Source organism: Sciurus vulgaris (genome assembly GCF_902686455.1).
Source record: "Sciurus vulgaris genome assembly, chromosome: 6".
Lineage (NCBI taxonomy): Eukaryota > Metazoa > Chordata > Mammalia > Rodentia > Sciuridae > Sciurus > Sciurus vulgaris.
This window is the reverse complement of record NC_136466.1, coordinates 95,097,094-95,112,291: the sequence shown is the minus strand read 5'-3', so window position 1 is coordinate 95,112,291 and position 15,198 is coordinate 95,097,094. Positions and strand designations below refer to the sequence as shown.

The 15,198-nt window shown below is 35.6% G+C and overlaps 1 long non-coding RNA gene across 1 annotated transcript in view; it reads right to left on the bottom strand.

Annotated features, from left to right (window-relative positions):
* The window catches only part of LOC306663111, a 52,349-nt gene extending 43,121 nt beyond the window's left edge, over positions 1–9,228 (bottom strand). Inside the window, exon 1 of the long non-coding RNA XR_013764356.1 lies at positions 9,131–9,228. This is a non-coding gene — a long non-coding RNA (uncharacterized lncRNA). The remainder of the gene's footprint in view (positions 1–9,130) is intronic.
* Positions 9,229–15,198: the final 5,970 nt, after the last annotated feature.

Genomic DNA, 15,198 nt, shown 5'->3' with positions numbered 1-15,198 from the left:
AGTTCAACATCAGTGAATTTGGGATGTTAAATCTGCAATAATTTGGTTATGATCCTGATTAAATCAAAGGAATGAATTTTTGTCCCTTCTAGCCCATATAATTCTAGATCTAGATACAAATCTAAAATACGTTAGTATTTTCCTAAACCTATTATCTGTTTTGGTCTACTCAGTCTCCTTCCCTCACTCTCAGGCCTACAGCCTGAGATAAAACTGACACCACCCCAGGGTGACTCAGGAGAGCAAAAAAAAAAAAAAAAAAAAAAAACCGCACATCCTTTGGATTGAGGACTGGTTCTCTTGCTGGAGGTGATTGGTTCCTCTTGCTGAGGAAAAAGCTCCCTTTGTCTCCTGAGGTTTCTAAATTGCTGGCCTGCTAGCTTGGCTCTACTTATCACTGTTTGCTGGAACTCTTGAATGGGTAAAGGTAACTCAGAGGAGAAAAGAGTTGACCTAGGGAGGGAGAAATTTCTTAATGACCATGTTCAAATCTCTGTATTTGATCTTGCCTGAAGTACATTGAGACTCGGACCTAATTTCACAGTGGAAAATGCAAGACAAAGAATAACTTCAAGGAAAACACAAGATTACCCAGAAAAGAGAAAAAGAAAGTAACAATGTTACATGGTTTAGTTGCCAACAGCTTTCACATAATCATAACAGTCATAACAAGATAAATCTTGAATACTGATTTAACTAAAATTGCAATGTAATTACATGAGGTGGCTGGGAGGATAAGAAGGGTAGGTCTATATGAAGACAGTGATGGGTACAACAATGATAAACTCACATCTTGCAAAGGAGGAAGTCAATAGATTATGCCTAAAGCTGAAAAAATCAAGAAGCAGCATCACAGGTATATTATTTAGAAATATGGTCAAAATATTGCCTGAAACAAATCACAGAGGAATTTAAAATCACATCTTCTTGAGAGTCCTACTTAATGTAGAAATTCATATCCTTCCATTCTGAAAAAAGTGTTGTTGGCTTACTATTTGGCTATTTTCTTCTATCCACTTTATCTTATCTTTCTTTCTGAAAATTTTCTAATTCAGATATTAGAACTATATCGTTCCTTTAGTCTTTTAATTGCTTTTTCTCTCTGTAATTACCTTTCTCTTTGTCTTTTTGTTCTATTTCCTGAGAGATTTCCTCTGCTTATCTTTCCAACTTTACATGGAGTATGTTTTGTAAGAAAGTGTTTTTGTTGTTGTTTGGTATAGATGGATAATAGATGATAGACAGACATATAGACACATGGATATAGTTCCCTTATCTATTAGGGATATGAAAGACAGTATTTCCATTTTCTTTCTCCACCCATGTCCATGTTGCTTTAATCCCTTGCTTCCACTTGTCTTTCACAGTGTCTTTAGTCTCTACTACTGCTAGGGTACAAGGGAGGGACAAAAAAATCAGTAACCTCTCAGATCTGGTTGTGTGACCTTGGATTATCTAAGAGCAGGGGAAATCTGACAGGAAGTCCTGCCTGAGCATAACATGGATGCAGTATATTAAGGGGGATATTTGCTCTTGGTGAGTGATCTGTGTGGCCAATTTCATTGGAGGAATTCAATTATCAGGTGTTCCTGGCTGATCAAATTCCCCTGAGGAGGTGACTTTTCATTTCTTGGTCTGGAAAGTAGAAGCAGGAAGCAAGCGTTCTGAGGATTCAGCATGTTAAAGTTCACTGAATTCTCCTGTTCTTAGCATGATCCCCTAGCTTCCAACTGGCCTAGTGTCTCCCATTTCACATATTCCCTCAATCGTAGTTGAGGATGATTCATTGGTCCATTACACAGAGTAGAAGAGCTCTGGGGCAGGGAGGTATCTGAATTCATCTCACACTTTCTGCTCAACTCCTATTTACAACCTCACATTTACTGTAGAACTTACAACTGCTTACAATTTTGAGTGTTGAAGAACTCTGAAATGAAAATGAATTTGCTTCTGATTTTCCCCATAGTAGCTTTCCAAAAGTTTAATAGGTAGTTACCACTTCTGTGTTTATCCTTCCGTTTCCAAAATTTTATTTTATTCGGTCTACTTCTGTCCTTTTATGTCTTTATGGGTTTATTAAATCACCTTTTTGTCATTTTAATGAGATTATAGAGAGAAAGCAAACACAAATACATGTATTTGATCCTTAATCTTTACTTAGAACTTTAATCCTTAGTTTTTCATTATTTTAGCTACTATGGCAAACACTCTAGAAGCTGTAGGTATTAGGATTATATAAAATGTTCAAAGACAGATAAATATCTGTCCTAATGATTTAGGTTGAACAGGTTTAGGCAAACCACGAAAACTTCTGTTTGAGTCTCAAAAATTTACTGAGCTATTTTTGATTTTTACAGCAGATTATGCATTGCTTAAATTAAGAAAAAAATTGTTCCCATTTTCTAGGTCTGAAAACGAATTATAATCTACATAAATTTTTACACATTTTGACTTCTGTAGGTGATCATTTCACTAATGCAGGATACATTATCATTTTAGCTGTTGTCCACCAAAATATTTTTCTATACATATTGAATTGCTTTGTTATGCCATCTAAACCATAAGCAAGACCTAAAAACTGTATTTTTCCATTAATTCTGCCCACCCCACCCCACCCCACCCTTTTTTTTTTTTGGTACTGTGAATTAACCCAGGGATGCTTTACATCGAGCTGCATCCTTAGTACTTTTTATTTTTTATTTTGAAACAGGGTCTTGCTAAGCTGCTGAAGCTGGCCTCAAATTTGACTCCTCCTGTCTCAGCTTCCCAAGTGGCTGGGATTATAGGTGTATGCCACTGCACTTAGCTCTCCATCCCAGTTTTTATTATAAATATAAAAATCATGTGATCTTATTTACTTTATCAATTAGTTATTCAAAATTGCTACTTTCAAGGGGAATTGTGAAGGAAAGGAAAGGTAAGGTAGCAGAGAATTAGATTAATTAAATTATGCTACACGAAGGTACAGATATGGCATAATGAACCCCACTACTTTGTATAATTATAATTTATCAATCCGAAAATTTTAAGTACTTCTTTCAGGTACATCTTAATATAATTTCTTTCTTTTCTTTTCTTCTTTGTACTGGGGAATTAACCCAGGGGCAATTTATCACTAACCCGCATCTCTAGCCCTTTTTAATTTTGAAACAAGGCCCTGCTAAGTTGTTGAGGGCCTCACTAAATTGCTGAGACTAGCTTTGAACTTGCCATCCTGCCTCAGCCTCCTGATCCACTGGGATTATAAACGTGCACCCCTGGGCCCAGCAGCATAATTTCAATGTTACGGAATTTATGAAACTATCTCTGCTAGATTGCAAGTATCTGGATGTCAAAAATAGTTAACACATTTACATTTATGTGTTTCTTTCTATGTCTGCTACATTGAATTATACTTTGACCTTGCAAAAGAAATGGCTGCTGCATTGAAATACAACTGATATTTTTTTGGGTGGGGTATTACACATCTGTAATCCCATCAATTTAGGAAGTTGAAGCAGGAGACTCACACAGCTGTGGCTAGTCTGGAACTTAGCAAGACCCTGTCTCAAAATAAAAAATAAAAAAGGACTGGGAATGTAGCCCAGTAGTAAAGTACCCCTGAGTTCAATCTGTAGTACCACAAAAGAAAAAACATATCTAATAAACTCATAATAGTCTTTGAGTAATTTTAACCAAATATTTGGCACCAAAAAACGTTTATTTTTTTCCTTCTTAAAAAAATACTACAAAGAAGTAGTTTAGTGGTAGGAAATAGGAGAGATAATGGCCCAACTGGGTTAAATAATTAGTCAAATTTTGAGACCTTTTCCTAAAATTTAGTTGTGTATTGTAGCGGTTGGCTCTTTGTTGCTTTGAAATTTGCTTATAAATGATAGTGAAGTCTCCTAGGGGCACTTGCACAGTTATTATCTCAGGTGTTCCTTGCCAGTACCAGGAAACAGAATAAATGTTATTTTTATTTTCTGAGGATGAAAATGTTCACAGAGATCACCTAGTTGGTCAGGGCTTCTTCCACACTGAGGTGTTTCAAATAGATACAATTTGACATTGCACTGTCACTGACAATAAAATAAATATTGTGTTTTCGCAGCAAGTATTTTCAGTATTGTATATTCATTTTGTATCTTCCCAAAGTTGAGTGATTCCCACGAAATCTACTCCCTTAAGAAAGGTATCAAGAGGCACCCAAAGGTTTCTTGCATCGACCAACATGAAACAAAATTAAATTCTTTGAGAGCAAAGATCATTTTATTTTCTCTCTCATATTTCATCACCCTAAGCCATTGATGGACATAAAACAGATATTCAATACCCTTGTTGGTTGAATAATTGATAGGAGTTTCTAAGTGGTCTTCTCTAATTTTAAATGGATTTCATTGAAAATTGCTACCAAGCAATATTAATTTATGTTATGATTTATGTTAGTCAATGAATTCTGATGTCCCAGAATAATATGAATCCAGATTATGCTTGATTTGAAATGTCCAGCTTTTATTTGGAAAAGGTGATCTTTTCCTCTAAAATTTTGTTTCCCTTTCAACTTACACCAGTATAAAATGTGCATTGGCACTCACCAAATACAAACATAGATGTATTTTAATCCCTACTGCCAAAAGAACAGTCCAGGAACAAATGTTCTGGGGCTTACTGATCTTCAAATACAAAACTAATGAATCACGTTCTAGTACTCATTCTACCCATGTGATTTTAGGGTGGTGCACCATATTTAAATATTTATGCTTTTATCTGTAAAATAGAAATGCAGTTGCCTTCTTCCTTCTCAGTAGTTTCAAGAATTACCAATAAAAATATATTTCAGTGCTAAAATATATGTGTGCCCATCAGTGTATGAAGTCATGACTGAAGACAAACTAATTATCAAGTATCAAATTGTACGTAGCACATTGTTAGGCACTATACAGGTCAAAACCACAGTTTCAGAAAGAAATAATCCTAAATTGGGTCAGGTGACACACGCCTGTAATCCCAGCTGCTCAGGATGCTAAGGCAGGAGGATGGCGATCTCAAAGCCAGTCTCATCAGAAGCGAGGTGCTAAGCAACTCAGTGAGATCTGTCTGTAAATAAAATACAATATAGGACTGGTGATGTGGCTCAGTGGTGGAGTGTCCCCAAATTCAATCTCCAGTACCCCCACTAAAAAATAATAATAATAATAATCCTCAAAATTTAGTACAATGCTTTCTTTAGAAAAATTTAAACCATGTAGTCATAAATATTTAGGATTTAATAAAATACATTTAGATCATATCAAGTAGCCTATGAGAGTCTTACTACAATTACTGAACAATCTAGCTGTCATTGATATTTCCAAGTACACACAGCTATTGTGTTTAAAAGTGACGAGTTACCATCATGGCCTAATTACTGATACTTACATTAGACATTTACATAATATTTACAATGGAATAAAAGAATCTACACCACCCCATATCCCAAGTACAGCTAAATTCTATAGTCCCCCTATTCCCATTTTTTTTTTGGGTGGGGAGAAGTAAGTATCATATCAAGTGCTCAGCATCATAGAAGTAAAAAATCAGCTTTGTTTAAATATGCTTGCAAATGTTCTTTCTATGTGAATTTCTAAGCCACCCCCTTACCTCTAAGCAACATGCACATGTATTTGAACAGATTTTGCTATTGCAAAGTAAGTAAGAAAGAAATTATACAATTACAGAATAAGGCATATTCACACATATGGGTAGCTAATATAGACCATAAAGTCTTCTTACAAAATGGTTCTTTGTACATACTAAGTTGATCTATCCTTTGGGGGACATTACTAAATCTGCTAACACTATGTAGGATCTTCTGGTGTTTCCGGTTGATTGTATCTGGAGAGTGGAGTCTCTCTCTGCTTCCTGATGATTCGAACTGCTTCCCTCTGCCACGCCCTTCCACCATGATGGTCTGCCTCACCTCCAGCCCTGAGGAATGGAGCCTGCTGTCTATGCATTAAGACCTCTGAACCCATAAACCCTCAAATAAACTCTTCCTCCTCTACAATTGTGCTGGTCAGATCCTTTTAGTCACAGCAGCTGACTAAAACAGATTGCAGCAAGCAGAATGAGAATTAAAATTTGTGGCTTTTTTTTTAACCAGCAAAGAGTTTGCAACACTTAAAGATGCTGAGACAGAAAACTACATTCCTAACTGGAGGCAGAAAACAGTAAAAAGCTGTCAGAGGAGCTAGAATTTTAGGGAGAAATCCTGGAAGAAAGAAAACGACAGAAGAGGTGAGACCCAAATTCTGAATTTAAATTTCACCCAAATCCCTAGTTGACTGCTGAACTGTGGATAAGCAGGAAGGCCACACAGGGACAGTACAACATAGGCAGAAAAGAGAATAACTTATTTTCCTAAACATAACTACACTGAGCAAGATTTATTACTTTGCAGTTGAGTAAATTCCCAGCCCTAGCACTGCTCAAGAGGCAGAAAGCGGAGGTTTTATTGGCCAGAGGGGCCAGAGGAGTATTTGGAAATTTGGAGAAGATAGGCAGAGGTAACTCTGAAGTCAAGAGTTGTAGAGTATAAGCCTCAAATTTTAGAGTTTGTCCAATTTCTTGGCTCACTACTAAATTGGACAGATCATATTTTAATCTATAAAAAGAAAGACAAAATGCTGGCAATTATAAAAGTTTGGGTAAATAGATATATAGTACACACCTACATTTCATCACTTATTTCAAAGATATATTAGAAAAAATATTTTTTAACAGCTTCCAATATGAGGAAGAAAGGCAAGTACTACAGATACTACAAATATTAAAATGACAATAAGGGAATATTTAACATCCTTATTCTAATACGTTGAATAATTATATGAAATAAACATTACTTAAAAACAAATTACCAAGGAAGGACTATATAGAGGGAAAAGAGGGGTGGGAGGGGTGGGGGGAAGGGAAAAAAATAACGGAATGAATCAAACAATATTGCCCTATGTAAATTTATGATTTTTAATTAAAATAAATAAATAATTAAAAAAAAAAAACAGGGAGGAATTCACAGGTTTGGGGGAAATGTAATGATTGTGACGGGTGAAGGGGTAAACGAAAAGGGGAGTCCTAAGATAAATTCCAGGCTCAGGCAAATGGATGAATGAAACAGCATTAATTAAGATAAGGAATATAGGAAGATGAGTAGTTTGGACAGGAAAGACGATGAGTTTATCTTGAGTTTTAGATGCTTGTGGAACTTTGAAATATGTAGTTTTTTTTTTTTTTTTTTTTTTTTTTTTTTTTTTTCCTAGAGGTTGATAGAGATGTAAGGGACATAGGCACACATTTTGAAATTTTCATCATAATGATAGACGGTAACTTAACCCATAGGAGAAGACGAAATATCAAGCACAGCATTCTCAGTGAGAAAGATGAGGGCTGAGGACTCAAAGTCACCTTACCTACCATAGGAAGCTGTAGAGAAGATTAGAGGATATAATATGTGTGAAAATACTCCTTATGGTGCTTAATAATTTTCTGCTAATATTGTTTTCATGGTTTAAATAAGCATGGCATATAAAAAACAAGGTTTATTATCCACATGCATATAAATACCTGTAAAGATTAGATAAAGAGTGTATAAAATTCTTTATCCTACCTTAATTTGGAAATAATGTTGAGAAATTCCATAATGGCCCTAATTTTGACACTCCCAAAATTTCAGTTCTACCTGTAAATGCAAATAATATTTTTTATAACAAGTGAGTTTTTAAATCCCACTGGGAAAATGTCATTTATATGTGATAAATAAATTTGTTATATTCTGATTAAAAAAAAAAACACACAAATTACCAACCTGAATAAAAGAAAAGTAGAAATCTAACAATCAACTATGCTTTTTAGAATTTGAATTCATAGTCAAAAACTTCCCACCAGGGGCTGGGAATGTAGCTCAGTGGTAGAGTACTTGCTGGGCATGCATGTGCCCTGTGTTTGATCCCTAGCACCACAAAAAAGAAAAAAACAAAACAAAACACTCCCTACCAACACAGACCCAAATTTAGATCCAGGTGGCTTTCCTACTGAATTGTACCAAACATCCAATAAATAATACCAATTGTACATAAACTGCATGAGAAAAATTAAAGTGAGGGTGAACAATTTAACTCCTTTTACAATGTCAGTATTATGCCAGTGCCAAAATTAATGACAAAATGAGAAATAAAAACTAGAGGTTAATATCTTCTTAATATAGATCCAAAGGAAAAAACCTTAAAATATTAGCAAATCAATCCTGCAACAAATATAATGTCATCACCAAGGTCATTTATTTTTAATCCCAAGATTTCAAGGCATATTTAACATTCATAATGAATGTAAATTCAGCATATTGATAAAATCAGTGAGAAAAAAACATCATTATCTCAATAGTTTCAGGAAGAGCATTTGGCAAACTTCAATACCCATTTACGACAAGGTTATCAGCAAATAGGATAGAAAGGCATCCTCATTCTTATAATGGGCACCTGTGAAAAATCTATAACTAACATTATACTTAATACTGAAATATTTCCTCCTCAAAGACTAGAGAATGGTCTGCTTTTATCACATCTATTCAACAACATTACCATGGAGGTCCCAGCCACTGCAATAAGACAAAAATAAAAAAATAAACTAAAATAAAGGGCAAGGTCAGAAAGGAAGAAGTAAAACCATATTTAATCACAAACAACATGATTGTACATTAAAAAAAAATTTAAGGAATCCACAACCAATTTTTAAATATCAACCTTGTACTTTGATAATTTCACTTGTCCCCATAGTTTATTTGTGAATTCTTTAATATTCCTGATTTTTTTTCTCTTCAGACCCAACTCCACCATGCATTACAAGTTAAAGGGACTGGTCAAAGCATCCCACAAGACTATACTTTAGTGGTCATTTCCATAGTTCATAAAAGCATCCTGATTAGCCTAATGAGAAAATTAAGTAAGTTGCCCTGAAATCAACCCTCTGTCATTCTTCTTAGACTTATGAACTAGTTTAAAAAAAAGCTCTGGCCCTTGTGAACTTAAAAAGTAGTGTCCCGGAGAAGCAATCATCACAGAAAATAAAACCCAAAGGGCTGTGCAGAAGGTGAAAGGGGGATGGTGCTAATACCAACCTGGCTCCTTTGCTGGGAACTCTTGTTATCTTGTGCTGTATTTAGAAAAGATTAAATCAAAACTGTTAAATTAAAACATGATGAGTGACAGTTCTGAGGGACAACAGCTGTGGCATTAGATTTTCATCATGTCAGGCCTGAGATCTGCATTTCAGGTCACTTTTTTCCATTGGCACTCATCCTGAAAGACAAGAATTATCGTTCTATTGGCTATTTTTTAAACCACCTGTTGCCTCCATGGGGTAAAAGATTAATAGGATTTAAATGGGAAATGAGCCATTTCAAAGGTCTAGGTTGTATGGCGTCTTCATAAAACACTGACTTCAGAAGTTTAAGAAGAATCTTACCTGGTGTTATCATCAGTATTAATCCCTTGTATTTTAGTCTCTTTATGGATAAAGAAAACCTTTTGAATCACAACACATTTTTAAATGTACACCATAATTAGGAACCTGAACAAATATCTATTGTTTTCTAGGTTTATTAAAACTATATTTTTGAGATAGTTATACATAATATGTTGTCAAATAAATCAAAAGTAACTAAAGTATTCAAGATGTAAAAGGAATTGATTTTTTACCCTTTTGTTGAATGCATAATTTTGTAGGCATGAAACTAACCTTGTCTATAAAATAAAGTCATTGATAAATGATTAAATATCATTATTTGGATAAATCCAACTGTGGTATACAATGGAATATTATCAACGGTAAAAAGTTAGAAATTGTTGACATATGCAGGAAAATAAATGAGTCTCGAATGCATTATACTAAATTAAAGAAGCCAAATTCAGAAGGCTTTATACTGGCGAATCTTCTCTAATCTGGCACTCTGGAAGAGGCAAAACTAGAAAGGGGGGCAAAAACCACAAAAAAAAAAAACCCGCAAATGAGTGCTTTCTAGGAGCGAGGAGGAAGGTTTTGACTTCAAAAGGATGTGGGGGTGAGGTGGGACTGTAAGGAGTGAAGGGACTGTTCTGTGTTTGGATTGTGGTCGTGGTTACATGACAGCATGCATTTGTCGAAACTCAGAACTGTGCACTAAATAATTAAACTTACTGTATATAAATTATATCTTAATTTTTTTTAAAAAATCATTAATTTCACAGAAATGTCCCCCCCCCAAAAAAAAAAAAACATTTTAATGTGAAGAAAGTATTAATGGTCTTCATAGATACTGCAGATCTGGAAATCCTCATTAGACTCTAAACGTACAAAATGAGTCATGAGGCTGTTCTATTAATAGAAAGTGAACTGTGTGAACCACAGCATTTCAGTACCCATATAAACCTTACAAAGAGTGGTTGATACCATTGTGTTTTACTTTGTCTGTTTTCAGATGTCAAGAGTAAGGATGAGAGGTTCTGTATATTTGAAATGTTGCTGCATTGCATTTAAGAAATTAGGACACTCAACTTGAAAGAAAGCCAAGAGTTTTTCACCGGTAGATAGCTACATTTAGTTTTGGAATGCTCTCTCTATACATGTCTTTTAACAACCTTCATAAATTGGGAAGAGTGGATAGAATTTTTAGCCTGGCACTACAAAGCCTGGTTTTCTAGCTTGAAAGTGTATTTACACATGCATTTATCCATCATTTATTCCAATACAATTGAATCTCATTCTTATTAGTGGTATAATTTATAATTTACTGTTATTTCAAAACAGCTATCATTTTGGATTGACTTTTGCTATATACCCCCAATATCCCACTCAAATGAAACCATATCCACCATGTGATCATAGGTATATGCATATAAAGAGAGGGAGATTTATTAAAGAATAAGGATTTTGAGAAGCTGATGTGCCTCTGCAAAATTAAATTTTATCAGGAGAATTCAAATGACACACATTTTGTTTTGGCCAGAATGAAAACTTTAAGCTAATATTATTTTTTTGCTTGCTGAGAAAACACACACACACACACACACACACACACACACATTTAGACTGGCATAACAGTGACTTTTTATTATGCCATTCAGCCCCTTGGTAAAATAGGTCTAATAAGAAACTTTGGAAAACTTCTCTAATCTACTTAATATTGCAAATATTATGAAAACCACAACAAAAAAGTTGGAGACAACATAAAGATTAATTGATGTCTACAAGTAGCATAATATGAAATGTTCCCTCTTTGGCCGTTCTTGGTAATTTGGATGGCTTGGAAGGGAGCAATGACTCAGTTTGAAACACAGGGCATAATGACACAAACAGAAAAGAGCTTTGTTATACTGCAAGAGTATATGCTTTCTTTATCACAAATGCAGACTGTTGTTTCAGGTTCTTCTAGTGTGTAGGCAATATGTGTTCTCCCCAGCAATATTTCTGTAGTGGTTAGATTTCTTTGATCATAATCAACAGAAACCAACGGAAGCTAACTCTTGACTACATTAAAAAGAATTTAAGCATTGGGCTTGGTAATGCAGCCTATAATTCCAGGGGCTACGGAGGTAGAGGTGTTTGGATCTCAAGTTCAAGGCCAGCCTCAGCAACTAAGCAAGGCAGGTCCTAAGCAACTTTTTGAGAGCCTGTCTCAAAATAAAAAATGAAAAAGTTGTGGGGACTTGGCTCAGTGGTAAAGTTCCCCTGGGTTCAATCTCTAGGACCAAAAAAAAAGAGAGAGAGAGAGAGAGAAAGGGAGGGAGGGAGGGAGAGAGGGAGGGAGAGAGAGAGAGAGAGAGAGAGAGAGAAATAACTTGAGCTAAATAATAGTTAATTTATTTTTTAAAATATTTTTTAGTTGTAGATAGACTCAGTATCTTTATTTTATTTATTTATTTTTATGCGGTGCTAAGGATTGAACCCAGTGCCTCACATGTGAGAGGCAAGCGCTCTACTACTGAGCCACAACCCCAGCCCCTATAGTTAATTTAAAATCACAGTATAAAGTAATAAAAGTAAACATTGGAATCCCCCCCCCAAATTTAAATAGTATAATATTTGAAAGGATACTAGGTACCATTTAGAACAAAAGGAAAAGTTATACAATTTGGGACTTGGGAGGACAGCAGTTAGGGTTGCTCTGATATTCTTGGTGGGAAAACAAAGAAACAAACAAAACATCAATTTAAGATGAATTCATGAGGATAAGCCCTAATCCAATGAGACTGCTGTCCCATAATAAAATAACGTGGAGACAAACATGCAAGAGAACATCATGAGACCACAAAAGCAAAGATTAGAGAAAAACAGCTACCAGCCAAGGATCTCCAAGGATCCATGTCCACCACTAGAAGCTAGGAAGAGGCTTGAGAAGTTTCTGCCCAGAGTCTCAGACAGAGACTGGCCTTGTAGAAACCTTGCTCTTGGACTTCTAGCTTTTAGAATTGTGAGAGAAATTATTTCAATTGTTTAAAATCACTCAGTTTGTGGTATTTTCTTACAGCAGTACCAGGAAACTAATACCCTCCCTCAATTCCTGTTTCTTCTCTTGTCATCCACCAGCCCCAGATTTTAACTCATATCATTACTATTAAGCACTTCCTAAATTTTAACATATGCATACATTTCTTGGAAATCTTGCAAACTACAAATTCTGATTCAATAATTATGGATGGGGTGTGACAGTCTGCATTTCTTACAAACTTCCAGGCGATGTCCATGCTGCTGGACCAAGGACCATGCTACTGGACCATGCTGCTGGAGGAGCAAGAATACAAGAAAGTTAGCCAGGAGATGTCTTTGTCAGGCACTGTCAAATCTAGGCTTTGTACCATAAAACTAGCAGAAATTAAGTGAAGAAAAGTATACAGTGAGATGAAAAGAAAATAAGTAAACAAGTAAAATATCCAAGGAATTAAAAAATAAGGAAAATTTCAGCCAGGTGTGGTAGCACATGCCTATAATCCCAAGGAAGGCTAAAACAGGGGGCCAGCCTCAGCACCCTAAAAATACCTTGTCTCAAAATAATAAAAAGGGCCGGTGGTGTAGTTCAGTGGTAGAGCCATCACTTGCATAGCATGTGCAAAACCCTGGGTTGGATTTCTAGTACCAATAAACAAACAAGTAAGGAAAATTTGGGGCTGGAGATACTCAGAGATGGAGTTTGTGCTAAGCATATGTAAAGTTTTGGTTTCAAAGCCCCAGCACCTTAAAAAAAAAATTGGAATACAGAGATTTCAAACTTGCTTTCCAAAGAAGTAAATTTATCAATATAATAAGTTTATATTTTGTATGGTCATTTTCAACTTCATATAAATAGCTGCTACATTTTTATTTTTTGAGGTACTGGGGATTAAACCTAGGGCCTGGCACATGCTAGACCAGTGTCCTACCACTGAGCTATATCCCTAGCTCTTTTATTTTGAAAATGACTTATAAAGAACTTACAAAACTTTATACCAAAAATACAAAGAACCCAATCAATAAATGGGCCAAGGAACTGGACAGACACTTTACGGAAGAAGACATACAGGCAATTAAATATATGAAAAAGTGTTCAACATCTCTAGTAATTAGAGAAATGCAAATTAAAACAACTCTAAGATTTCATCTTACTCCAATTAGAATGGCTTTTATCAAGAATACAAACAATAATAGGTGTTGGCGTGTATGTGGGGGGAAAAAGGAACACTTTTACATTGCTGGTAGAGTTGCAAATTGGTGCAGCCACTCTGGAAAGCAGTGTAGAGAATCCTCAGAAAACTTGGAATGGACCCACCTTTTGACCCAATAATCCCACTCCTCGGTTTATACCCAAAGGACTTAAAATTAGCATATTACAGTAACATAGCCACATCAATGTTTATAGCAGCTCAATTCACAATAGCTAGATTGTGGAGTCAACCAAGATACCTTTCAACAGATGAATGGATAAAGAAACTGTGGTATATACACACAATGGAATATTATTCAACCATAAAGAATAATAATATTATGGCATTTGCAAATAAATGGATGGAATTGGAGAGTATCATTTGATCCTCCTGCCTCAGCCTCCCAAGTAGCTGGCGTTGCAGGCCCGCATCACCACACCTGGGGGATTATATTTTTTTTAAAACAGTGATTTAGAAAGGAAACATTGCAGACTGAAAGATAAGTGGGCTCAGTAACAGAACAATACAAGTCAACTATGCTGGAGTCAGTGAAATTTCTTTTGTAGTTGGGAATAGTGGTTTGCAAAGGTTCATAGAAAAACTTTTGAGAGATTTTCAAAATGTCTACACCTGGCCTTAACCTTCAAAGTATTTTTTAAGGCCTGGCGTCTGGCCTGGAAATTATGAAGTTCTGTAGGAAATTCTGATGCAAAATAAGATTGGAAAATATTATTCTGAAATTAAAAAAAAATTTACTCTATAGGTAATGATTTTTTCCCCCCTTGCATTGCTAGGGATCAAAGCTAGGTCCTCCCACATGCCAGTCAAGTGCTCTACCAATTAGCTACATTTTCCACCTCGATTTTTACTTTATATTCGAACTTTTAATTAAAAAGAAAGAACTGTCTATATTAATATACAGTTAAAGCAACACACTCTAATATATGAGACCAAATTTAGAAATACGATTGCCTTCCATCAAAACTTCAAAAGCAACTTTAGAACAAAGCGTTCTAGATTGTAAGGATTTGTCCTTGAGTCTGCACAGTGGTATAAAGCCTCCCATCTTCATCCACTTCCACTAACTGGTATTTTTCAAGCCGAAATGTACATATGAATCACCGATAGGCCTCTTAATGAAATAACTTCCAGACTCTACACCAGGGCATTCTGAATCTGTAGACTGGAGCGGAGTGAAAGAAACTGCATTTTAATCAAATATCCCCAGCGCTTCTGACGCAGGTGACCCATGAAGAAATGTAGCCTATTGCTCGCTCCATTTTAAACTCTTGGGAGGAAGAAATAAGCAAGACTGCTCAAGAAGACATCTCTTTTTAACAGTCCATCTAGATCTATCTCGGGACCTTTCAAAGGGTAGGACAGCCTGAAAACGAGCAAGACATTTAATCAGCAACTGAGATGACAGATAAGAACGTCTTTATGAAGGTCTTGGTTTTTACAGTAAGTCACTCAATGCCCGCACACGATGCCAAATTCCAGCCTAATTTGCGTCACCACAATCGTGGGTTTT